This window comes from Macaca mulatta, chromosome 7, assembly GCF_049350105.2.
Source record: "Macaca mulatta isolate MMU2019108-1 chromosome 7, T2T-MMU8v2.0, whole genome shotgun sequence".
Classification (NCBI taxonomy): domain Eukaryota; kingdom Metazoa; phylum Chordata; class Mammalia; order Primates; family Cercopithecidae; genus Macaca; species Macaca mulatta.
The window spans coordinates 78,028,751-78,054,667 of NC_133412.1; the positions used below are offsets into that span (position 1 = coordinate 78,028,751).

The 25,917-nt window shown below is 48.3% G+C and overlaps 1 protein-coding gene across 19 annotated transcripts in view; it reads right to left on the bottom strand.

The window, feature by feature from the left end:
* NTRK3 (neurotrophic receptor tyrosine kinase 3) overlaps nt 1-25,917 on the bottom strand; it is a 386,973-nt gene that overhangs the window by 339,811 nt on the left and 21,245 nt on the right.

Genomic DNA, 25,917 nt, shown 5'->3' on the forward strand with positions numbered 1-25,917 from the left:
AGGGTTCTGGTTCTGAGGAGAAGCCCACACTCCTTACAGTGGCCAGGCAGGCGGGGCTGGGTCTTTCATGGCTCATGGCTCCTTTCTCTGCTCCCACCTCGCCCATCGCCCTGCAGCCACAGCCATCTGTCTCTGCATCAGCGGCCCCACGCAGGGCTTTTGTTAGTGTCTGCTCGTGCTTCTCCCTGAGACTGTCCCCAGACACACCATTGTACCTGGTCAACTCCTTCAAGTCTCAGGGGAAATGTGCTTCCTCAGGGAACCCCAGGTCCAGGCTTGGTCAGCGCCCCGGTCTGTTACCCAGAACCTTGTGTTCCTCCTTCAGAGCACTTGTAGTGAAATTCAGAGTCACTGGCTTAGCATCTAGCTCTGCCCTGACATTGTGGGTCCATCAGGGCCTGCTTTATTCCTGGCTGCATCCCCAGGCCTTGGGCCAGGAACTCAATGGTATTTGTCAGGTTGCTTGATCCTAACAGGCTGGTTTCACAAGAAGGTGATTGCTGGGACTATTATATTATCTCCCTCCAGGGAGTCCCCAGGCACCTGCCTACAGGATGACACTGTGTGGGGATAGTTGTCCCAAGAGCTAGGTGGTGGAACTGTCTTCAGTGCTGAGGCAGTCAGGACAACTGAGCTACCCAGAGATGTGACTCTTTCCCCCCAACACCTTCAACTTCCTGCCCACAGCCCAAACACACCCTTACTATGTCGTGTCTCAAACACAATCCCAATTCCTCCAAAAGCTTCTGTTAAATCTATCTGAAGAGTTCAAGATAAAATACACACAGCTGTCCTGTTGAAGTGGTTATGTGCTATCACTGTGGCCTCATCCAGTCACGGAGACTCAGGTGGCAAAGCAGTGTATTAGGGGGACAAGAGCTTTCTTCTCTGGAGAAGGATACCCTGCCTCTTCTTTGTCCTCTCAAAGGTTTAGTACTAACCATGCAACAGTACATGGCAGAGGCCTCTGCTGCAGGCAAAAGAAGCACGTCCCCAGACAAGGCTTTTTTCCCAGATAAGCCAAGGCCCCTCCTGGCTTCCTGGAGCTATCATCAGCATCACCCTCAAACAGAGCCTCGACAGACCAGAGCCAAGTGTGCTCAGCTCACGGGAGATGGCAGAGATGCCATCAGATATGCAAAGATTCTCAGCCCCTTCCTGGTTGCCTTTAGACACGGGTCATCATATTCCATTTTAAGTTGAACAACAGGTAACCTTGTGGATCCTGAGAGGCCAGCCTGCAGAAACTTCCTATGGTCGTGGATCCCAAAGGCATGAGGCAGGCAAGGTTACTTGGTTTGCTTCGATGCCACCCCACTCCCTGCAATGGGATCTGCTGCAGTCCTCCAGTCACTATGGCCACGACATCCCTCCAGCACGCCTGGATCATAACCAAGGAAGTGGCAATGTCAGAAACAGGAGACATCCCTTCCAAACAGCCCATCCCCAAGGTCTCCCAAACACCAGCACTCTGAGTGCCCAGGAAGGCTTCCATCTCTCAAAGTCCATTTCTTCCCTCCCACATCCCTCCCACACTCAAGGGGATCCTTCATCTCATCTGACTCCTGCTTGGTCTCAGCCCCTTTGGATGCTCCGTTTTAGCTGGAGAAAGGGATATAAAATGATACCCCTCTAAAGGGAATCAAAATAGAGTGGACACAAAGGAAACGAGATTCACAGTGGGAAAGCAATTTGACGTTTGCATGATGCTACGTCATTGTGTCTCAGGCTATAAAGCGCATGCAAACCACCTGGGCATGCTGTAAAAATGCAAATTCTGACCCATAGGTCAGAACGAGGCAGGGTCTGAGATTCTGCATTTTTAACAAGCTCCCAGGATGACTGAGGTTGCTAGTCCATAGAACACACTTTGTAGCAAGAGTGTGCCTGCACAACGCCTGGCCACAGAGTAGGCACTCACAGTGATATGCTACATTGAGTTAAACTGCAGGAAGAGCTGGGTTTGATGGCAGGACTCATTAATAAACAGCAAGTGGTAAGCTGAAGCAGTCAAATAAACCAATGGTTCCCAATGCTGGCAGCACATCAAAATCACCTAGGGAACCTTTCAAAAATGCCAATGCCTGGGGCCCACCCTCAGAGATTGCGATTTCATTGGTCTGCAGTACAGCCTGAACATTTGTACTTTTTAAAGGTTCCTTAGGGGGATCCTAGTGTGCAGTCAGGTTAGAGGGCCAATGAATTCAATAAAACGATGTCATTGCCTGCAATGTGCCGAACATTGTGCCCTGAGTGAGGCATTGGACATACAGAGTTGAGTGGGACCAGGTACTGCCCGTGGCGAACTTGAAGACTAATAAGGGAAATAAATCTTTGTGTAATTATAATGGAAAAACTACTATTAGGCATAGTTCTATAAACTGGTTTGGGAATACAGATGAAGGAAAAACTGATCCAAGATGGGGGAAATGAGATGAAAAAGAAGACAGTGACGAAGAGGTAGTGATATATGGGCCTTAACGGATGCATAGGAGTTTTCCAGACAGACAAGGGAAGCAGCTGCCCCAAACCTCTGTTCTTCCCCATTATTGGTCATGGGGAGATGATGTTTGGCCAGCAGCCGGTGTCCTAAATTGTAGGCAGCTGCCTACTGCTACCATGGGTTGATAAGGAAGGTGTATGCACAAAGAACGAGGTTAATCCAATGTGTGTTCTCTGATCAGCTGGTGCTGTCTGGAAGACCACATGGGAGTGGCCAGGATGCCCTATCAATCAGAGACCAGTCAGGAAAACAGAATTCACATCCTATACTTGAGAGAGGAAATTTAATGGGGAAACAGGTGACATCTTGGAGTTGCTGAAAAGCCAAACAGGGAGCCACAAGGCAACCCAGGGATGAGCAATAGCAGGAAGACCCCAGGCCGAAGGGATAAAAGGAGGAAGTGGTGCTGTGAAGCCCAGGGTCAGAGCCGTCTGGCAGGAGCCAGGAACAGCAGGGACTGCCCAGAAGAAGCTGCGAATACTAAGAAACACAGCCACTGCTAAAGATGCAAAGACCACTACCCAGAGAGTGAGGCAGGGAGCTTGCCCTCTCTGTTCCTGACCACAGACTCAAACAGTTTCTCCCACTGGCCAAACCCAGCCCCTAGCCAGTTGGCAAAGGGTCCTGGGAGATGTAGTTTCCAGGGCTCAGGACTTCAAGGGCAGGGAATGGATCTTGGCACTGACAGGTAAATGACAGACTCATTCTGGGCTTCTAGCAAAAGCAGGCTAAACATAGCCCGCATCCCCTCCCCTACCTTCAAAACTCTATCTTGCCAGCCAATGCAGTCCTGCATTGGATCTGGGGATCTGGGGAGGCCACCTGGCAGGTCGCATCCAGCTGTAAATACCCTCTTCTATGTGTCCTCATGGTGTTACACAAAAAAATATTATCAATTTCTCTGTATGCAAAGATGTACAAGTGTTTATGAAGCACTGCCCCAAGAAAAAGCTAAGAAAGAGGGATTGAAGGGAGCCCACACCTAGGAAGAGATGTTTCTCTTGAATAGGGAGGGCCTCTCAAGGGGAGGCAGCCTCAGACCCCTCTAACTGTGCTGGTCTCCTGGGAGCACCAGGAGAGAAGCAATTCAAAGAGCAGCCCAATTCCAAAACAGAGAGCAATGACCTGATCTATCTTCCTCACAAAAGTCTGAAGATGGAAGAAATTCTTAAAATGAAACCCAAAAAAATCTTAGCCTCAGGTTTTGAAAGAAATAAAGGAATGCTACAGAATGTCCTGTATCTCAAGCAGTTGTTACTCTACAATTCCTCAATTGCTTTCTTGCCTTTGCATCACAATAGTTTGGAACTGAACAAACTGGCCAGAGGGAAAGCTCAGATGCAGTAACAACTCTCCCGGGTGGTGCCTCTGAAGATGACGCTGCTGGGTCCTCCCCAAGGCAGGAGAGAGCTAACACCTGGAGCAACTTGCCCCTGGTTTTATTTAGAAATTCCTCTAAGTTTACAGAGTCTTTAGAGAAAGCAGAAGCCTTCTCTCATACAGCTAGTATCACTGAGTTCTGATTTATGTGTAAATGGATCATGAAAGCTCGTCCTAAAAAGCTAACCAAAGAACACAACTTCTGCCTCAACTTCCATCAAAGAGTGGGCTCCTGGGACAGCCGCCACCTTGGATGGAAGGCAGCTTTGGGAGAGACAAACAGAGCAGTGGGCAGAGAGGGAGACACCCTGCCTGAGACCCAGAGCAGTGAGATGTTCCACTGAGAGCCCCAGCACACCATTTTCATTCAAGTAGCATTTATGTACTCCACTCATTAAAAAAACTAATGCACTATTGTTTTAATTGAGGGCAAATTTACATAACATAAAATTAGCCATCTTAACATGTGTAATTTAGTGGCATTTAATACATTCACAATGTCATGCAAACATCCCTTCTATTTAGTGCAGCATTGTCATCACCCCCAAAAAGAAATCCTACATCATTAAGCAGTCACTCCCCTTTCTTCCCTTTCCCTAGTCCCTGGCAACTATGGATTTACCAATTCTGGACATTTCATATAAATGGAATCATAAAATATGCACGTGTATTTGTATCTGGCTTATCTCACTTAACACGTTTTTGAGGTTAGGTTCATCCATGTTGTAGCATGTATCAAAATGTCACTCTTTTTTATGGCTGAATAATAGGCCGTTATAGAGATAGACCACATGTTTATTCATTCATCAGATGATAGACATTTTGGAGTGTTTCCACCTTTTGGCTATTTTAAATAGTGCCACTACAGCCATTCATGTTTATGTTTTTGTTGAAATACCTACTTTCAATTCTTTTGGGTATATACCCAGAAGAATTGCCCATTTCTATATTTCTACAAGAAACAGAAATGTTCTTCAAATGAGTGGTTTTGTTTTTTCTTTTCTAATCAACTCTATATGGCTCATGAACACATTTAAACTGTAATTCAATAAACTCAATTTTGTAGAATAAAGCAAATATAGCCCAGATACATTGCTTTCTAAATATCCAATTTATTACATGAATCAAATGTGAAGAATCCCAAAGGAATAATGGCGGAAGCATCCATTAAAAGTCTCTAACAGTTCATTTCTTCAGCATGTCTCTGAATTCTTTAACATGTACCCATAGTGCAGACATTTTATGTTGGTGGTCAAAGTGATAGCCTTTAGCTTAGATATGAGGCAAGGTGTGTAAATGGTAAAGCTGCCATTTAGATGTGGATGTTCACAAGACACTTCTCGTTTCTACCTGATGGGTCTCGTTTCTACCTGAAAATACTGTAACTGAGACCTGCACTTGGGGGACCTCTGACCCTACTTTCTCCCAGCTCCTCCTACCTCTCCAGCCTGGGAGATGCTTCATGGAAGCTGTTTTGGCTGCTGCATCACACACACACATCCCAGCCCCCATGGCCAGCAGTATGTTCCACTTTGTGGCTGCCACTGGCAGAGCAAAAAATCCATCAGACATCCAAAGAAGATCCGTGCCTGAAGGGGAAACATCAGGGCCCCTGCACTGAGTGGAGTCCAACTCCATCCTCACCCTATACTGAGTCAGAAACAGCCCCAGGAAAGCAGGTCACTGCACCAATGCCCACGCTGAGACACTGCAGGGTGGTGGGGTCTCATCACCTGGGCACCTGATGCCAACAGCCCATGCGGAATGGCTCTGTCTGTCTGAGGTTTATGCCGTAGTAAAATGCGCTTCTTTCTATGCCTGACAGAGACTAGCACAAATGTCTTTCTGGTGTGGATTTTCTTGCATGGAACATTTTTTGACAGCTGCTCCCTGGAGTCGTGGTCTCACTTCCTGTCATCCTTAGGCAGCCCTCTGATGTTGGGGAGAGCCATCATTCTCGTTTCACACATGAGGAAACAGGCCCACCAGGATTGAGTAACTTGCTCAAAGCCCCCCTGCTGTTAGGTTCACAGCTCTCCTCTACTGGAGGAAACTGTCTACTTTTAAAGGTGTCTGGGTTCTCCCACCTTCTATCCTCGCAGCCCAAATAAAATAAAGGCGGGACAAGGACAATGAAAGAGGAACAGGGGGACAAGCTACCCACACATGTCCACTTGAGATGCTGCGAGGGTGTGCCCACAGCCCCTGTCTAGGAACAGTGGAGACTAAAGCCCAGACAGACAGACAGACAAGGCAGCTCGGCCTCACTCAGGGGTGCTAGGAGAGCTCTGTGGTTCAGAAGTGGGAGTGTAGATGGACTTCAAATAACAACTGCAAACATGCAGTGCTTGCTATGTGCTGGGTACTATTTTATGTGCTCTGCCTTCATTAACTTATTGTGGCCCTCACACAGTCCTGTGAGGTAAATGCTAATACTATCACCATTTTACAGAGAAGAAACCAAGGCATGAGGAGTCAATTCACTTACCTAAGGTCACACAGCTTAAGTAAGATTTGAAATGAGGCAGCCGAGTGCAGTGGCTCATGCCTGTAATCCCAGCACTTTGGGAGGCTGAGGGGGGGTGGATCACCTGAGGTCAGGAGTTCGAGACCAGCCTGACCAATGTGGCAAAACCCCATCTCAATACAAAATTAGCTAGGCGTGGTGACATATGCCTGTAGTCCCAGCTACTCAGGAGGCTGAGGCAGTATAATTGCTTGAACCTGGGAGGTGGAGGTTGCAGCAAGCCACGATTATGCCTCTGCACTCCAACCTGGGAGACAGAATGAAACTCTGTCTCAAAAAAGAAAAAAAGAAAAAAGAAATGAGGCCATAAGACAGGATGTATGCGCTTAGCCACTGTATAGTTTCCCAGGGCCCCCATAACAAAGTATCACAAACTGTGTGGCTTAAAACAAAAGAAATTTATTGACTCACAGTCCTGGAGGCTGGAAATCAGAAATCAAGGTGTCAGCAGGGCCATGCTCCCTTGAATGGCTGTAGGAGAGAATCCTCTCTTGCCTCTTCCTAGTTTCCAGGGGTTACTATCAATCCTTAACATTCCTTGGCTCCTAACTGCACCACTCCAGTCTCTACTCCATCTTCACAAGGCCTTCTTCCCTCTGCATGTGGCTGGGTCCACATGTCGAATTCTTACAAGAACACCAGTCATTGGGTGTAGGGCCCCTCTTGATGCTATATAACCTCATCTTAAGGAATTATATCTGCAAAGACCCTATTTCCAACACAGCCACATTCTGAGCTGCAGAGCAGACATGAACTTTAGGCGAACACTGTTGAACCCAGAACAGCCACCGGACCATACTGCTTCTTGAAGAGGAGGTCACTAGGGCTAGGACCATTTAAGCCAGGAAAAAATAAAGCAGAAAAAACAAACAAACAAAAACAAAAACAAAACAAAACAAAACAAAACAGAGAGAATAAGAACAAAAAAATGTGCCCCCAAGGGAACACTCTTCCTATTTCCCAAGCAAGATGCAACCTCTCTGGAACACTTTCCCCTATGAGGCCGACTTTGTCTGAATTTGCCATTTTTGTCCCATAACTGGCTGGGCACACATCTGCCCCTCCAGTAGGATGTGAGCCCCTGAAGTGCAGGGCCAGTAGGGCTCATCTTCATGCCCCAGTGCCTAGAGCAGTGGCCGGCAGCTGACAGGTGCTCAGCAAAGTGATGGGGAACTCATGACTTTCTGGGCCTCCCCCTGCTCCCCAGTCCTATACCCGGTTTATTCCCACATAAGGAATCTGACAGCCCCAGGAAGATTCAGTAATTTGCTCAAATCACCCATAGGCCCATGGCCCTTCTTGGTCAGAGAAAGGTATCTGGGTTCCCTCACCTCCGACCTTGTGTGTCTAGCACATCATAAGCACTGTGTGTTTGCCATCTAGCATTTAGGCACAGGAAGTAACTCTGAAATTTGGCAATGGCAATTCATCAGAGGAAAAACATCCCAGTTTGTTCACGGCTTCCTTGACAAATCCCAGTTCAAACAGAGCATCACGTATGGGGGTTGGAGAAGGAAAGCAGCTGTCACCAGGGATGGACACGAGCAGCATGCTCGGCTCCAGGGCAAACACAGCCCCCCACAGCCCCACCTGGTCCTCATCACTCTCTCCCTTGTGCAGATATTCACTCTGTGTGCAGATATTCATTCCGGCATTACACCTCCATTGACGCAGCACTCCCCATGGCTCTCCTGAAATGTTCCGTGCTAGATGCTGTGTCTTGTGATGCCAGGAGGGAGCCACTGAGAGCAAAATCAAGAGCATCAACAGGCAGCTCAGCAGAGTCAGGCTGAGGCCAGAAGGAAAGCTGGGGAAAGAGGCCCAAAGAATTCTAGAATGAGAGATCTGGAAACGGAGTGTCTAATGCTAGCAACACAAATGCATAATAAAGAGGGGCAAACTGCAAATTAAATGCAAAATTGATCACCTCTGGTGAGAGAATTGTAAGTCCATTCTCTTGAGGAGAGAACTGACACTGGGCAAAAGCAGTAGCAGGGTAACATCTATATATACTTATAAAATATGGAACCACAGGAAGTGTCATATGCAAAGAATATGAATTGAAAAATGTAAACATGAATGCAAAGATTTAGAACTCTGTGCTATTCTTTCCCTGGATCTAGGCTCCCCAGGTTCCCCCTGGAAAATAACAGTTCTGAGATTTGAACCCAGGCAGCTTGATTTGAGAGGGTCCCTGCTTTTAAACCCTATCCTACACTGTCCCATTATAATTGGAGAAAGCAATTCTCACCCTCATTAGGTTGTTATAAGACTTGAACAAAAAGATGTTCATAAAGCACCCAGTACAGTGCCTGGTCCAAGGTCACAGCTAGGGAATCATAGTGCCCCCACTTAATAGTGCTCCCATTTAAGCCAGGATTAAATAAGGGATGACAGTGAGTTGTTATGTTGTACCTCACCAGGGCAGGGAGGACAGGAGCAATTGATCATTGACCTCAGAGGGACAGCCGCTAAGGTATCAAATTTGATCTGCATTAGAACTGTCTCCCGAAATCAGATGGAATGTCTTGCCCCAGAGGCTCAGCATCCTGGCCATCCTGGGGCTGGGTATTGGAAAATCACACAGCAGCCCTAGGTACTTGTCCTGGCTCAGAAAGAGCTCACCCCTGTGGGCCTGGAGCTTGAGAAGAAAGGAAACTTAGCTACAGAATAAAATGTATTCAGATAGTTCTCCCCAGCGCTGAACAGCCCAGCCACGTGCTGGTCATGGCAGAGAGGCAGTTCTGCATGACCCCAAATTAGCAGTGAGACCATCTCTCTTGGCAAAGAGCACGGCACACAGGTATGGCCAGTGGGAGAGCTGTCTTTGGATCCAAGCGCAGCAGCTGGAACTGCCTCCTGACACCCAGCCATCCTTCCTAGAACAGGCCTCCATGAGGCAATTCCCCTGTAGTGGGTCAAGATGGTGATGGTGACTGCCTGGGGAATCGTTATCACCCCTCTTAGGGGAGCCCAGTGTCATCACAAATGCATGTCCCCCTCCCATGGCAAGAGCTCCCGAATCTATTATCCACCCCTCTCTCGAGGAACTGATCTCACCCTTCCTTGCTGTAGTTGACTGTGGAATAGCCTCAGGCCCCACTTGTCTTAATCTGCAAATCCCATCAGGATAAGAACCATATTTGGTGGTGACCCCAAAGTACCAGGGATTGAGGTGAACTCAGTGGTTTGAAGTTTGCAGTTAACAGCGCTTCAAAAAAAATGACTCTTATGGCTGATAAGCACATGAAGAGATACTTAACATCACCAATCATTACGGACATGCAAATCAAAACCATGAGATAACACCTCATAACCAGTAGGGTAGACACTTACAGAAAACAAAAAATAACAAGAGTCGGTGAGGATGTGCAGACATTAGACTGCTGGTGGTAATGTAAAATGGTGGAAAAACTGTGGGAAACAGTGCGGCAGTTCCCCAGTTCAACAAACAATTACCATATATAACTCTACTTCTGGGTAAGTGCCCCAAAAGATTAAAGTGCCCCAAGAGAAAAAGATGACTGTATACCCATGCTCGCAGCAGCCCTGTTCACAATAATCAGAGGGTTAAAGAAACCCGTCTATCCATCGCAGATGAACGGATAACAAAATGTGGTAAATACACACCATGGACTATTATCCAGCCTTAGAAAGGAAGAAAATTCTGACAAACTCTACGGTAGAGATGAACCTTGAGGACATGATACTAAATGAAACAAGCCAGTCACAAAAATACAAACGCTGTCCAATTTCGCTTATATGAGGTACCTAGAATAGCCAGATTTCTAGAGACAGAAAGTGGTGGTTGCCAGGGGAGGGGCAATGGGGGAATGAGGAGTTGTGGTTTAATGGGCATAGAGTTTCAGTTTTGCCAGATGAAAAGAGTTTGGGAGACCAGTTACACAACAATGTGGATGTGCTTAACATTGCTGAGCTGTACACTTAAAAATGGTGAGAAAGGTAAATTTTATTATGTGCTTTTTAGCATAATTTTTAAAGGCTCTTGTCCCCATTCTCCAGGCCGCCTCTGGGGGTCCCTTTCTTGGAAGAACACCTGGACAACAGGAATCTCAGCTCTCCCTAAAGACCCACTATGGGGGGCCCAGAACACCTCTGTTCCCCCGAGTTGAATGCAAGTGTGCTTCAAGAAACCATTTCTAGTCTAGCCTGACTACGTCCCTGGGCAAGTCACAGACTCTCCCGTCTGTGAAATGGGAGCATCTGCCTTTGCTATAAACAAGAGCACTATGTTGAGGCCGCTGATGGACATTTCTATGCAGCCTCCATAGAAAACCTCCCAAAGAGAAATAAATAGGACTTCTCCATGCAGCCAGGGTTGCTGGTGAAGACCCAGGCTATAGAGCCAGGCAGCCTGGGATTTTAGCCTTGCCTCTGCCACTTACCAGTTCTGTGACCCAGCACAGCTTACTGTGACCCAGCACAGCTTACTGGATCTCTCTGAGCTTACATTTCCTCCTCGTAAAATGAGATAATAATGCTCATCAACTAGCCCTGTTCTGGGAATTCGAGACAATGCTTGCTAAGGGCTGGTGCACAGAAGGCACTCAATTCTCAATCATGGGATGTGATGATTCTGAGTTTTAACCACCATGCTGTCAGCTGGAGCCCCATGCACCACTCTTGGGCTCAAAGTCTGACTGTAGGGCCTGGGAACCTTGGGAGGCATTATCCCTAGGCACAGGTGACTGTGTTGCTTCTGTGCCCTGCACCATTTCCTGAGCTGCCCAAAAGCTCAATGACATCACCACCAGCATCAGCACCTGCATCTGCATCTGCTCCTGTCACAGGAGGCTCTGATGCCGTATTAACCCCTATGAGAGGTGGAGCTTCAGAGTGCTCAGGGATCCCTTGCCCTAAGAATTCTCTATTCTCATCCAAATCCACCTGTTTGTAAACCCAGCCTGTATCCCCTTCAAGGCCTTCCTCCATCCCAGTGCCAAGGACCGTCTGTACTGAAGAGGGCATGGCATCACCCACCTGGTCTCTCACAACACAGCCTGGATGACAGATGCTATAGCAACAGCCCTAGCAACGATGACAGGAGACGACCTCTTGGCCACCAACTGGTGGGAAATATGTAAACAACAATCTTCACGCATGAAGGAAAGTCTGTGGAGGGCCTGAGGCACACCTACGTGTGCAGGATGGCACCCGCCTGGGCAGAGAGGGAAGCCCATTAGCAGAGTCCAACTTCCCCCTTCAATATCAAAGCAAAATAATCAATGAAAAAGGACAGGAGAGGCCTGAAATCCCTTTGACCCACAGCAAATTAAGTTTAATCCTCTGCAGCCAGCTGTGTGGCTGTTTGGGTACAACTGGACTGTCTGCTAGGAAACTGACAGCCCCCTGAAACCCACAGACGGGGGCCAAGAGGAGAAGTCCCAGCCAGCAGCTGGAATGCCACAACAGACAGGGCATCCCAGAGCCCCTCGCTGTGCAGGGCTGGACCCTTGGGGCAGAAGGCTGGCTTCCTGCCCTCAATGCCTATTAGCAATGGAACCAAGCAAAACCTTCGGAGACAGAACCAATCCTGCTTCCCTCACACTGAGCTGCATTCTGGAAGAAACAGTCATTCTCCCTGGATGAAGTTGACTAAACCGAAACCTCTACTAGCCCAGCTGTGAACCAGCACTTCCATTTCCAAAACAGTACATTCTGGGGGAACTGAAGCTCCTGAAGTGGGTGACTTGTCCGGGCTTCCAGGGGTGGTGGAGGTCAAAATTGAGACTAGAAGAATCTTGATGGTGGTGCCTAACACGCACTGATCACTTCTGAGTGCCAGGCCCTGCACTGAGTGCATTACATCATCTCAGCCCACGCTCTCTGCACCCCTCTGACATGGGCAGCATTATCCCCACTGCACACATGGTGAAACAAAGGTCTGCGAAATGGCTTGCCCAAGGTCACACAGCTCTCACTGGGGAACTTGCATCCAAACCCAGAAATGCTCTCACCCCTCCTCTCTTGCTTCTTCTAGCCCAGCCAAAAACGCAGCTATCAACTGCCAAGAGAGAAGAGCTTCAAATGCCCAGAGAAAATCCCCAAGTAAATCAGACTACAATTTAATAAGCTTGGGTTTAAAAGAAGACATAATCAGCAGACTAAAATATAACAAGATAAAATAAAATAAATGAAATAAAGAAATGAAAAAGAATGCCAGCAGCAGAGACGACAATGACCACCATGGCTTTGAGCCACTTGTAGGAACCCTGAAAAATCTCTCCAAGCTTCAACCGTTCATGCATTTCTTGGGATTGGGGAGTCCCATGGCAGGGGTCCTACTGTAGGCAAGGAGGGGGTGATGGCCCACAGGAAAATCCTAGCCTCTCCTACTCAGAAGAATGACTGAAACCTCAAAGGCCACCAAGACAGAGACCTGTGGGTCAGCCCCCAATGGGACCTGCTGGAGAGAAAACAACATGGGCATGGGCTTGCAGGTACAGATGGGAGTGCAAATCCAGCCTCTGCCACTCAGTAGCTGTGTGATGCCAGCAAGTCACTTAAATTTGGAAGCCTCGGATCTGAAAAATAGTGAGAGCAAGGTCCACTGTGTGAGTTGGTGAGAATGAAATGGGTCAGAGATGAGAAGAGATCCAATCCTCGACGGTTCTTGGGAAATGTTCGTGAGAGAAAGGCGCCTTTCTGGGCAGTCACAGGAGCCCACACAGCTTTCAAGCCAGCCATTTCCTGCACATGGCCACAAACGCCACAAACGCCTGCAGCCAGCTTCTTCCCAGTGAGAGCAGGAACATCCAAAAGATCTGTCCCTAAATTCAGAGGAATGCTGGCCACAGGACTCCCCATTCCCACCCCACAGTCAAGCACTCGAAATAGGACACATCCATAGGAAGTAATCATGGCAGAAAGGTCCCAAGAGATCAACCCATCCAGAGATCTAAATCCTAGATGCCCCTGAACCTCCAGGGGATACGTCTCAAAAATGCTGATTCCTGGGCCCAACCCCAGAGTACAGACTCAGAATTCCTGGAATGGGGCTCAGTTCTCTGCATTTTTAACAAACTCTCCTGGGGATTCTGGAACACAGCCAGGGTTGGGAATCTAGTCCAATGCTTTCATTTTACAACGGAAGAAACTATTGCTGGTGGACTTTATGCTGATTAATTTCAATTACTCTTTTCCTGGTTATAAAGTAATACAGACGTATTGTGGAAAGTCTGGAAAAACTGAAAACATATAAAGAAAATTAAAGTTACTAGCAATTACGGCTCCCAGAGGTAACCATCTTCAGCCTGGGAGCATTTCCTCCCATCTTCATTCTTAGAGGACGAGATGATGATGGATGGACAACTTGAATCCTAGTTTTTCTTCACTTAATATTTCACGTTAGGTATTTTCTGATGTCATTACAAATTCATAAGAAAAAAAATCAATAAAGATGGGAAAAATAACAGCAATTTTAACCATGTTACCAAAGTAAATAGCTAGTAAATACCAGGGGCAGAACCAGGTAACCTGATCCTGATGCAATGCTCACTTTTTCAACAAGGAGTTTACTGTCAGGTGTGGTGGCTCATGCCTATAATCCCAACACTTGGGAGGCTGAGGCGGGTGGATCCCTTGAGCCCGGGAATTTGAGACCAGCCTGGGCAACATGGTGGAACCTTATCTCTATTTTTTAAAAAACAAAACAAAAACAAAAATTTGTTAAAAATTAAATAATAAAAATGAAATAAAATAAAACAAAGAGTTTGCCACCCCTTAACAGAGAGTCCAGGCCAGGGAAAAGAGCACTAAGGCCAGTCCTGTAGTGATGGGTGAATGGGGAGGTGGAAGGGGGCTTGTTGAATAGCTCACAAGGGCCTGACTAGATACAATAAACATAAACTAATGACACAGCTGTTGAGACCGATTAGGCTGCACAACAGAAAAATTACAGGATTGTTTGGTGCCAACAATATAAGATTAATTTATCAATACAGCTTATGTGGCACTGCAGAGACAACTGCCAGAATGAGGGCTTCTTGTACACCTTAAATGCAACTGGAATCTCTTGGCCACAGAGGCCTGTCATGCCTCAAAGCTTGAGCCAGGAAGCAAACTTTGCAGCCCATGTTGGGTGAGGCGGTACAGAGGGGCTGCTTGCCAACTAACTGGAATGCACGTGGGTCAGAACTCAGAGATTCTCTGTGACACGGGCATAGGAACAGATCCCAGTGCCCAGCTATAATACATGCATGCACCTACATATTCCTCTCATGCCAGCTTAGTTCTGAATCTGGCACATCACCCACACTCAAACCTCACAACAAGGCTATGCAGCAGGTACTGTTATTATTCCCATTTTACAGAACAGGAAACCAAGACACAGGTTCAGTGACTTAGCCAAGGTCACACGGCTGACAAGAAAAGCAGCTCTAGTGTTCAAATTCAGGCAGGATCCACAGTTTATGTTCCTAACCCTGAAGCTGCCTTTCAATAACACAACAATCATATTTTTAAAAGTTATATCATCCCTCATTTTAATCATCCATTTCAGTTTATGGAGCACATTTCCAGAACATTTCACATAGAACACACAACATTCATCTCATGAAGTAGCCTGTGACTTCCATTCAATATGTGGGGAAACTGAGGCACATGGCACTCAAAGACTTGCCCAAGAGGTTTAGGTTGCCAGTTGTGAGGTGGAAGTACACACAACTGTCACTCTCCTGGCACTTTGAGGTGATTGACTGCTTCCTGGAGGCCACAGCCGTATTCTGTGACCAGAGTGCCCACTTGTGGGGTGTTGGGTGCCAGGCATTGTGCTAGGTACTTGGAATTCTCACAATCACCCTAGGAGGCCAGTGCCATTATTAACAGCAGATTAGGAACCCGAGGCCCAGGGAGGCTCAATGTCTCACTGAACATCCCACAGTCAGGCAGCAGCAAAGTGAGACCAAGGGGTCCCTGAGGAACCCACAGGATCCTTTTGGGGTTCTGGACTGCCTCACACTGGGCTGAGAGCCCTCCAAGCTCAAACCAAGCAGTAGGGAGAGGAGGGAGAGGAAGGAGGTGGGGCGACGGGGCTGGCAGGAGGGTGGGCGGCAGGGGTGAGAAGGCGCTTGCGTCCCTGCTCCCTCCAGCCAGAGCTGTGGGCTCGGGAGGTGGGTGGGATTGGGCAGAAGACAGATGTCAGCCGCTCCAGCTGGAACACCCCCAGCACATGGCCCCCAGGGCGGACAGTGACCGCTTCCAAATCAGCCGAGTGGAATGTCCTTGACCAGCTGGCCAGGGCAAAGCGTCACACTAGGTCACCCAGGAGGATGCAGTGGCCTGTGTCGCCAGTCGTGAGTGCTGCAGGAGGGGGCTGGCCGCTGGTCACAGCTGTGCCCCCTGCTGCCTCATTGCTCCCTTCCTCCCCAGAGCCCCTCTCTGCCCACACGCTCAGAGGCAGAAGGAGCAGCTGGCAGGCGAAGACTGTGCCAGAGACAAGAAGGCAAAGGCCGTGGGCAGCAAGGGTGGGCCTAGGGGGAGTTTTGCAAGGGCCAGAAACTGCGGAGCAGGGCCCGGGTATGCCCAGGGGCCAGAAGCAGGCCTGAGGCAGCTCTAGGTAAGGAGGCAGCATTGACGGATGTAGGAGAGCCCTGTCCGACGCAACGCCACCACTTCACCACTCCATGGTCCTGGGCAAAGTACTCACCCTTTCGGGTTCTTCCTCTGTTTCTTTATATACATAATGGGCATAATAATACCGTCTACCTCCTTGGGCCACAGGAGGATTCAGTGGGCTACTGCATATTAAAAGCCCTTGGCACAATGCTGGCTGGCCATGATTGTTATTCACAAGGTAGGAGCAGAAGACTTAGAAAGTTCAGCCCAGGGTACAGGCTAGAAACTGAGTCAGTGCTCCAAAGGCAGAAGAACAAAGTGACAAGGGACAACCAGGCATGGGAGGTGGAATTAGGAGCAAGATGGGGGCAGTGAGATGGCATTCATTCTGTTGACCATTGAGAGTTACAGAGTTAACAGGACACAGAGCTGGCCTCCAGGCAACACTCCAGGCAGCACCCACATAGCTAGGAAGGCCCGGGGCTGGAGACCTACTGTCTGATCTGGTGTGATCTCAGATTCTGCATCTCAGAGCTGGTGCAGATAATGTAAGACCACAGGCCTGGGCCTCTCATCCTAAGGATGATACAGTGTCAGAGGCCCCTGTGTGAGCATGGAGCTGAGGAAGATCAGGCCCCAAGTTCAGATCAGGATGCTCCCTGCAAGGTGAGGGGCCAGCCCTGTACCAGGCACCAGAGCTCAGAACCTAGATCTGAAAGGCAGGGACTAGGACGAGCTAAACAGTTGGCCTGCACAGTCTGAGGCCTGGAGAGCAAGTCGTGAGACCCTATTTCCCAACATGAGAAGAACATGCCCAGCACGTGCAGACGAGTCCCACACAGTCTGCATTCTGCAGCCTGAACAAGCTGGGTCTAAATACTCTCTCCTTCACCTCTCAGTGGAGGGGTCCTCAGGTACATTATGAACTACTAAGCCTCAGTTTCCTCTTCTGTCCAATGAAGCTAATGACAGTATTAATTTGAATTTCAGATAAGCGTTGTTGTTACCCCTGAGATCATCTGTTAAGTCCCCAGCAGGGCCTGGAATCTATTAAGACTTCAGTCATCAGGATCTATCATGACTGTCATCATTATTCTCACCCGTGCTGTTATCTGGCCTGTGACACTGCTTCTACAGCAGGAACGCACTGCCCAGGTATCTACCAGGAGTGCTGTGACTCTGGGAAGGCAAGGTTGATAAGGCACAGCCTGCTGCTGACCTTGAAGTGTCCCTGTCTCGTTAGGGAGGCAGCTACATAAATTATCCTGGCACGTGGAGGTAGGCAGGGTGGCAGAGGTGTGCACAAGGTCCTCACTCTGGGCACTGGAGCTGGAGAATCAAACCAACCCCTGGGGAGCAGGGTGTCACTAGTGCAGGACTGCAGTCCCTTGCTTTGCAAAGTGGGCTATTTTGATCCTGCTTGCTTTTTTTATTTTCCTATAATGATCTCCACTTTATTTTCCCTTAGTAGTTAGTGAAGTTCTCTTCTTTTAAATGCCAGCCACTACCAAGAGGTTGCGGGAAAGACAATGTTTCTCACAGGGTGGTGGGTAGGGGAGTGTACGCCTGGGCCAGAGGGTGATGGCAGGAATAATCAAAGGAAAAGAAGCCCAAGATGAAACTAAAAGGGACGAGTCAAGACACCCCAGTGGATCTCTACCCCTGTGCTGATGGGTTTGCTTTCCAGTGCAGGTCGGGGTTTTGCTTGAGTGAGAGAAGACATTTCTGCACAAATACTGGGCTCAAGCAGATGTGGGTTCTCTGTTGGGTGGGGATGAGCAGGGGCTACACCCTCTGTACTACCCTGATCCTAAAAAAGACCAGCCAGTCAGATCTGCAGAAGCCACCCACCCCCGCCTCCCTTCTGCAAACCCCAAGAACCCTCTGTTTTCTGTAGGAGGGACCCCTGGATACTGTTCAGAGTGGAGAAGGCTCCCAAAGCAAGCTGCAGATGAATGAAGTGGGAAGATGAAGAGTCCAGGAGATGAAGAAGAGAGACAGGATAGGAGACAGGGTACGGCTGCAGGGCGTGGGAAACTTCTCTCCTGATATCTCTGTTTTAAGTCATCCACAGGTTCCGATTCACAAAGCAGGACCAGCCGGGCACAGCCCACTTCCCCTTTGCTGACAGTGCTGATGTTTCCTACCCAGATCCACGCAGACCAGACCCAAAACCCTCTCCAGAAACTCAGGGACCCTGACAGCCCTGTATACCACACCTCACACAGGAGGAGACTGAAGGAAGGGATGGAAACACAAGGCACAGATCCCTTCCTGGGGGTCCAATAAGCTGCAGTCAGCGGTCACCCGCTACCCAGACATGCACAGCCTGCCACTGCCTCTGGTCCTGAGCTGCTCAGACCCCAGACCCTGGAGAGATGGCCTTTCTAAAGGGCCAAGGTGACAAGCCAAGGGCAATCTCAGGAAGCAGCCTGGAAGTCAAGAGAATGCTGGATGTGAAGTCGAAGGCGTGGTAGGAGTCTTCACTCTGTGATGTCCCCACTGTGCAACTTCAGGCAAGTCCTCTTCCTTTCAGGCCTCAGTTTCCTCATCTGTAGAATGCAGGGAGTGAGCCAGACCGTCTCTAAGTCCTCAGCTCTGGGACCAAGAGTCCTAAGCCCAGGGCACCACCTGCCGGTTGCCCCCTGCATACCCCTCCCATGGATTCCTCTCCCTTCATCCCTGCTCTCCGATGCCCTCAGCACATGCCCTCTCCTCCACCCCAGAGGCTGCAGCCACCAGAGGATCCCTCAGGGTAGATCCCAGGAAGTGCCAACTGGATGGTGTGAGTGGATAAGAAACAGGCCACGAGCAGTCCACAACGTGGCCCTGAAATGCCAGGGAAGGCCAGGCACTGAAGGGCAGTGAGATGACCCACAACAGGGGTGGATCTCCGGTTCCAACACTCACTTCATGGAGAACAGTCTGGCTTCTAAATTTCAGACACCAATTGTTCCAGAGGCCAGGGAAGTCCAGCCTCAAAAGTCCCTCCTCCTTGTCCTCAGGCCACCATCGCCCTCCGTCCTGACATACTCCGGGGGAGTACTGAGCCATCTATGGGCTGCATGGCCCCTATGGCTGAGGCAATTCTCCACCAAACCCCCACCCCTGCCCCTGGGCCCACATTCACATGGTCTTGTGTCCTATTCCAGTATTAATAAAAGTGACAACAATAATCACACTCAACTTGTAGAGAGCCCTTAGCATTGTATCAGGCCAAGTGTTTTGCAGAAATTATCTTACTTAATCCTCTCAATCACCCAATGAAGGAGGGGTGATAGCCCCATTTTACAGAGGAGGAAACTGAGGCTCAGAGAGGTTAAGTATCTCACTGAGAAGATCTAGAACATCTGACCTGAGCTCTCATCTTCTTTCCACTTTATGAATGCATCTGCACATTCACCTTTTTCACTTGCCCTCGTTTTTGCAGAGATAGAGGATGCTTTTCTTTTATTTATCCAAAACCCAGCATAAAGTGAGGCTCTATGGACAGAGATGAACGATGGTGCCCCAGCCTTCTAGGAAATCCCAGCTTCAGTTTGCAATTCTTATTCTCTCTCTCCCAAATCCTCCATGTCCTGCATCCTCCCTATCCAGTCTCTCCTGCTCCTTCAGTCTCTCCCATCCACTGACTCCTCCCTTCTGACCACATTTCCCTTAAAAAGCTCATTTCCCACCAACCTATCACCAGCCTTCCCTTGGTGTTAGGGACTGATTCCTATCCACTCCTTGCTCCCAACAGGAAATTCATTTGTTGAAGTCCTAGCCACTACCTAGAGCCCCGGTGTGTGACTATTTGGAGATAGAACCTTTAAGGAGGTCATTAAGACACGGAGGTCATTAGGGTGGGCCTTCATCCAATGTTACTGGGTCTTTATAAGAGGAAATTTGGACAGGTGAAAAGAGAGACACCGGGGACGTGTGCACACAGAAGGATGACCACATGAAGGGGCAGCAACAAGGCCACCATCTGCAAGCCAAGGAGAGAGGCCCTAGAGGAAACCAGTCCTGCTGGCTCCTTGATGTTGGACTTCCAGCCTCTAGTATGGTGAGAAATGCACTTCTGCTGTTTAAGGCATCCAGTCTGTGGGACTTCATTATGGCAGCAGCAGCAAAGTTAGATCTGGATGCAACAGGCAATGTCCCCAGGGGTACCAGCATCCCTGAGGTTCTGCCCTGGCCACTCTCTGCATACAGGCGGGTGCAGCCTCCCTCACCTTCTCATGGGCACTTGCTCACTCCCACCTCCCATCCACATGAGATAAAGCAATCAATGGTACAAATATTTTATCTACTTCCCCACATGGTTACCTTATAAAAGATAAATGGATCAATGTAGCCCAGGGAGCATGGAGCAGAATTTCTCATTGAACTGACATTAGGAACATTTGTTCCAGCTTGGAAAATCTCACCAAGTCATAATGCAGCCATTGCACGGAACTGGGTAGCACAGGGTGGTCCCACCACCTCCAGAGGTAGGCTGGACAAAAAGTACAGAGAGAGCCTAGACTGTCATCTGTAACTTGTAGGGGTGTGGGCTCTGGGCTCCAATCTAGTTAGTGTTGCTAGCTGGATGACCTTGGTCATGTGACCTCAGTCTTCATTGTCTCAGTTTCCTCATCTAAAAAGTGAGAATAATAACACCTACCTTATTCAGTTGAGATTAAATTAAAGTCACTGAATGAGAAGTGCTCAGCATATAGCACCCAATTTTGGTGATGCTCTTCTTCCTATTATTGTCAGTCATCATCATCATCGCCATTATAATTACTTCATCCACCAGGATAAGAGGATGCCTGAGTTTTCTAGGATGGCTTAAAGTTCATGTATGGAAACCTGTTGTTCCCACAAGTATGCTCACCTCTGCAGAGCACATGTTCTCATTTTGGATTCAGAGGCCCTATTGCAGGAAGGGCCCTGTTTGCCCCCTAACAGGCAGGCAGATCTTGGAAAAGTCATTTGTCTTCTCTGTAAAATGGAACAAAAAATCTAGCCAGCTTTCCTCAAAGAGGAGTAAAAAGTTATTTTGAAAAGCCATCAATTTTAATTTTAATCATTTTAATTTTTCCCAGTATTATTAATAATCATGTACCTACCAATCTTCTTGCCTTCTCCTATTAGCTTTTAGTATACCTGTTCCAGGATAGAAGGCCCCATTCTACCTACAGACTTGGTGAGAAGAGGTGGGTCGGGAGAGGAAACATAAAAAACAAACAACCCTGTAAATAAAGACAAAGGTAAAATGTCTTTTAAGCCAATATTAACAAAGCTCTCACAAGACAAAGCCCATGTCCTGAAGACATGACAGTTGGTTGATGCCCATGGAGAAAACTGGCTGGTGGCCATAGCAGAATGGGCTCTCAGAACACGTCTTGACCCCCCTTCTTTAACAAGCCATTCTTGCTGGTTTCTTGAGTTGATAAACTTAACAAGCATGGGTCTGCTGATTAGAGGCAAGATGTCTTGCTCTAGACCATTTCTAACCTGCATGCTATTCATCTCTCATAAGCAGCATCAACTCAGTGTGTTCCAAACAGATGTCACAGACCTCTCCCCCAACCAGTTCCTGCTAAAGGCAGCATTGTTCCCCCTCTCACCCAAGTTCTGGGCATTTTATTCTGCCTTAACACCTCCAACTCTCACACTCAACACATGAAAATCAGCATTGTTTAGCATTTTTGAATAGGCTTTGAAATATATTTCCTCTCCATTCCCCTTGCCTCCCACCCACATCACCCAACCAGAACTATTGTAATTGCCTCCTGTCTTCTTTTTCCACTGTCTGCTTCTCCTCTTCCTCAATCTGTGTCACTTTCAGATTCTCTTTCTTGAAACACAGATTAAAAATAATTGCCCAAGTATATGTAAATACACACACACACACACACACACACACACCACAAATGCAACGGTTTCCTTTAGTCTACACATTGAGTCTAGGCAAATTTAGCTTTCTGCACCCAGGAAAAATGAGAAGAGAAATAACCAGGTTTCAAAGGCTGGTGTTTCTGCCTCGATTTCACTCAATGCGAGCATCCATCAGCACCAGTGTAAGAGAGGTGTTGAACCCGCTGTACCCTAGCTGGTCTCACTCCTGGGTTCTTCATAGTGAACACACTCGTGTCCACTCATGGGAAGTTTAAAGAGTTTTCAGAGATCACTTTTTGCCTTGTGACTCTAGTATTAACCTTACTATAGAATCAACCCTACTGCAAGATTGAAAGGAAATCCATCAGAGTATGGGGGATTTTTTCCTGGTTGCTAGAACTAAGTGATTTCTTATTCTATCTCCTGCTTTTCACTATTTCAATTTTCCATTAAAAAAGATGCTTAAATGTTTTTGAGCCATTTGAACTTTCTTTAAGATTGTCTTCCTAGACCTTCAATGACTCCAGTAACTAACCGGATAAGGTACAGATGCCTCAGCACAACATTCAAGACCCTCCCCGAGTGAATTCCACAGTTCATCTGTGGCCTCTCATGGCCGCTCCATGCTCCCTATCTCCAGGTGATGGGGGATCTTGCCCTTCACCCCACCCCACTGGGCAGTCTGGCTGTGTGCTGCACCTTCTGCCTGAAATGTCCTGCCTCACCTCCCTCCCTATTCAGATCCTACCTGTACAGCCAGGGACTCCCCTATATTGCTGCCATCCTCAAAGTTTTCCTAAAACCCACCGCACCCCACTGCATCCCCTTCTATCGCCACCTCACTTGTCACATCCATCTTCTTTTACAGAACAGGTGCACTTGTCTAATCTGCTCCCAGACCTGGTTTATTTCTCTGCTGTACCCTCTGCAATATCTGGCTACGCACAGCACAGATGCTCAAATAATGGAGGAAGTGAAGTGGATTGAATTGGATTGCACTGAATTGGACAGCTCTGGATTAGACTGGCTTAACTTGGCTTGATTCAATAATTATATTCCTTAAATCAAAGTTTTGGTAAATGTGGCTGTTTTTCTTTTGGCCATTTGCTCTTTGGTCATTTGGGCAATTGGCCCCCTAGACACTTGGCTGGAAAGGAACTGACTTCTGACAAGTTAATCCCTCCATGAAGCGACTTCTGAGCAGTTCATTTGCAGTAAATGGAACAAAAACAGGCAGTGAGCAGCCAGGAGTTGGGCAGTGGGATGTACAAGAAAAGGCCCCAGAGGCCTACTGAGGACCCCCAAAAACTCAGCCTCCGGGCCTTCAGTGACAATCATAACACTCCGGCCCTGTGAGAGCTGAGAGAAGCTGGGATCACTCAACCCTAAAGAGTTTTTGTGGCGTGATGTCACTACCCCCACACACCCAGGAACCCATCCTCCAGCCTACGGCTTCCATCTTGAGGGTCTTGAGCCCACTCATGGGCTGTATCCACAGCAGCAGGGCTGAGGGGGCACCCCTACCCAGGCCCTCCCCCCAGCCCAGAGCAAAAGTTTGACTAAAGCTTAGTGTCTTCACTTTTATAAATCTCTGCCTTTTAATGATGGCTTCAAGGCTGAGGGGAAAAGGGACCATTAAACTCACTGAATAAGTTAATGGGGCAGAGAGAATCTATTTCGGAGCCACCCCAGGCTATTTTCCTCTGGAGCTAAAGCCTGAATAAGCAAAAAGAAAAAATTAAAACCGTAGAGCACATTGCCAATAAATAACCCCCCCAGTGTAATCTCTCAGCATCCAGGACTTCATTTGCAGAGATATTATAATGCAGATCACTTGTGAAACACCTCTGGCTTCCCACAGTTCCACCTGCAGTGGTGGCTGGGGGTCTTATTATCTGTCCATATCCTTCCCTCCCTGTGAAGGCAACGGAATGGGCTGCTGCCACACAGCCTGCATGCTCTTTAGGCATCCTGGGGAGAAGCGGCACCCCACGAAAGTTAGCACACTGAAACCATAGTTAGCACCCTCGAAAGAGAAAACCCCAAGACTCGCTAATCCCCCAGCTGCAGAGACTACCCCAAGGACTTCCTAGATGCCACAGGCCTCCATAATTTGCAGCCTAGCCCCACTGTCCTGAAACTCCAAAACTCTCTTCTTTCCACAAAAACCAAATGCAGGGTCTTAGTTTCTTTTGCCTGGAGAGGTCCACCTCTTCAGAAAACTGCTCTTCTCTCCTCCCTCTCCTCCTAGTCCTCCTTACTCTCCCTTCCTTCCCTGCTCCCTTTCTCCCTACACCTTGCTCTTCCTCCCCTGACATCCAGCTCTCCCCCTCCCTGCCTTGTCCAAGAGAATCTCTACTCCCCCTGGCCTCCCTAGAACAAAGCCAGAAACATGGCTCTCAGGGCTGTGAAAACAAATCATTAAATAAGTTAGAACTGTTGGTAAATGTTGAGTCCCACTAGACACGCGTTGTTTACTCTTTAATATTTAAACATGTTAATTAAATCTCTGAATAAACAAATATATTTTAGCAAGTGACATTCCTGAGCTGGAGTCCCTTTCATGCACCTCAATGCCTTTTGGATGGGACCAAGCCTTCTTCTCATGGCAAAGGAGGTCCACAGTCACCGTCCTGTGCCAGGCCAGCCTGCCAGGCAGCCTGGATCTTCAGTCAGGAGGTGATGGACAGCACCCTAGTCCAATCACATCGGCCCTTCTCAGGACCCAAGGCTGTCTCTCAGCACCCTGCTCCCAACCTTCAAAAAGGCCCCATAGCCCACACATCTCCAGAGTGTGCTCTCTTCTTTCATTCATTCATTCTCCTTCATTCATTCATTCATTGATGCATGCATCAGCCCTGCATTTACATAGCAAGGCATATGCTAAACACTGGAAAGACAAAGATAAGCAGGACCAAACTTATAAGCCATTCTTGTAAGAAGCCCATATTCCTTGGGCCTGCACAGTCTGTCACCTCTCAACTTCCCCAGCCAGAATGAACTTTCTTTGGCTTATTAAAGACTCCATTGCTTTAAGGGCCATCCTCACGCTGCTCCCTCCTCTAGACTAGCTCTCCATCGCCTCTACCCTCACCATGTGGCTAATGCCTGCTCATCCCTCCAGTTCCAGCTCAGTTGCCCCTTCCTCTGGGGAACTTCTCTGCGTGCCCAGCCTGGATTAAGCACCCCCTCACAGAAACCCGTATAACCTTGTGCTTCTTTCTCCAACACATTTATTATACCCATCACTTCAGCTGTAAGTCGAATCAGCTCCTGTTTAAAAGGAAAAACCCTCTGGGACTTCCTATTTTGCTAGGATTAAAATCTAACCCCTTCCCACAGCCTAGAAGACCCTGCTTGATCTGGTCCCTGCAGACCTCTCCAACCTCCCACTCCCACCAGTGCATCCTACTCAATCCTGCTCCCAGGGCCTCCTATCAGCCCCTGACATACTTCCAGCCCCTTCCGACCTGAGAGTCATTGCATTGGCTGTGCCCTGGGCCTGGAAACTTCTGGTTCCAGTTCTCAAGAAGCTCTGACTCTCTCTCACTGACAGATCAGAGCTGGACAGTCCCTTCTCCACGAGCCCAGATGCCCTACCCTTACACCAAGGCAGCCTCCTCACCTTCCTGTCACACCTCATAACAGAGCACTCTGTTGAGTACCTTCACAGGACTTCTTACTCCTGATAAGATTGTACTGATTTATTTTCTTACATATCGACTGACGGCCTCTATCCACTGAATTTTAAGGTCCCAGGCCAGAAATGTTGTGTCTTGCACATCACAGAATCACCAACATGAATGAGTAAGGCCTGTTTGTGTCACTGTCTACCCCACCCACAATAGCCTCCAGGCTCTAAGCTGGCAGGCTGGGCTGGCTGCTGGCCCCTCGCACTCACTACCCTGCCGCAGACCGAGGAAGGGGCCCGTGGACACTCACTGGTCTCAGCCTTCCAAGACCCCACATCTGAGCATTCAGCAAGCAGGACTCGCAGCTAAACCATTGTGGGAGAGAGATACAATCCCAGGGGAGTTGCCTTTCTGGTGGGACCAGGCCCTCT